Consider the following 1,023-nt stretch of genomic DNA (forward strand, 5'->3'; position numbering starts at 1 on the left):
TCTCCAGGCAAGAATACGGGAGTGGTTTGCCATTTCCTTCTCCAGGGGATCTTCCCAACCCAGGGATCAAACCTGGGTCTCCGGCATTGCAGGCAGACTCTTTACCGTCTGAACCACCTGAGAAGCTTCAGAACCATAGGCCAAAATACTGGAGTGTGTAGCCTTTCCCTTCTCCAGGAGATCTTCCCTACCCAGGGATCGAACCCAAGTCTCCAGCATTGAAGGGCGATTCTTCACCGACTGAGCCACAAGCAATCTCAATACAAAGAAATAATCCAAATAGAGGGCTTCGCACAGGGACTTGGAATGTAGGGAGAACTCAGTAAATATAGCTGTGATTATGAAATGTGCTGTTAAACTCTCTCTCCGAGGTCCTGCTCTATGGTTTTGTTCTCATTCTTTTATGTTTTCTTTGTGTGCAGTCTTTTTTTAGGGTGTGTCCCTTTCTCAGGAACTGGTTTCAGAATCTAGGCTGGGGTCCTGAAAGTGGGAGGTTCTCAGAAGAGCAGGATGTTTTGGCATCCTCAGAACAGAAAAAACTATGTGCCTTTTCCTGGGACCCCATCCGGGACAGCTCCTGGGACCCCCATCTGGGACAGCTCCTGCAACAAAAGCATTGCTCACACCCACTGCTCCCTCCTGACCCCTGGACCTCTTGACTTTTAAACAGAAATGACTCTAGGAACCACTTTTCCATCCCTCTTACACAGCAAGGTCATGAGGGCTCCATGCCTAAAAAAAAGGGCATGCCCTTTACGTTTTTACAATTTTTTAATCCTTCCTCTGCACGCAGGAAAGAGGGGATGAAAGATAGGTCTCTGTCCCTACACTTGCTGCCTCCCCCTTCTCAAGGGCTAGCTCTTCTCCTCTCCCGCAGAACTGCAGATCCCACAGAACCTCAGAACCCAGAGGGAGGGCCCCTCCGAGGTGGGGGTTCCTGGAAGTCACCTGGCTGGGAGACTGCCAGCCGCCCTGCAAGGAAGACAGAGGTAGTAGAAGGCAGATGAGGAGGAAATGGCACAA

This window comes from Bison bison, unplaced genomic scaffold (assembly GCF_000754665.1).
Source record: "Bison bison bison isolate TAMUID 2011002044 unplaced genomic scaffold, Bison_UMD1.0 scf7180017863868, whole genome shotgun sequence".
NCBI lineage: Eukaryota > Metazoa > Chordata > Mammalia > Artiodactyla > Bovidae > Bison > Bison bison.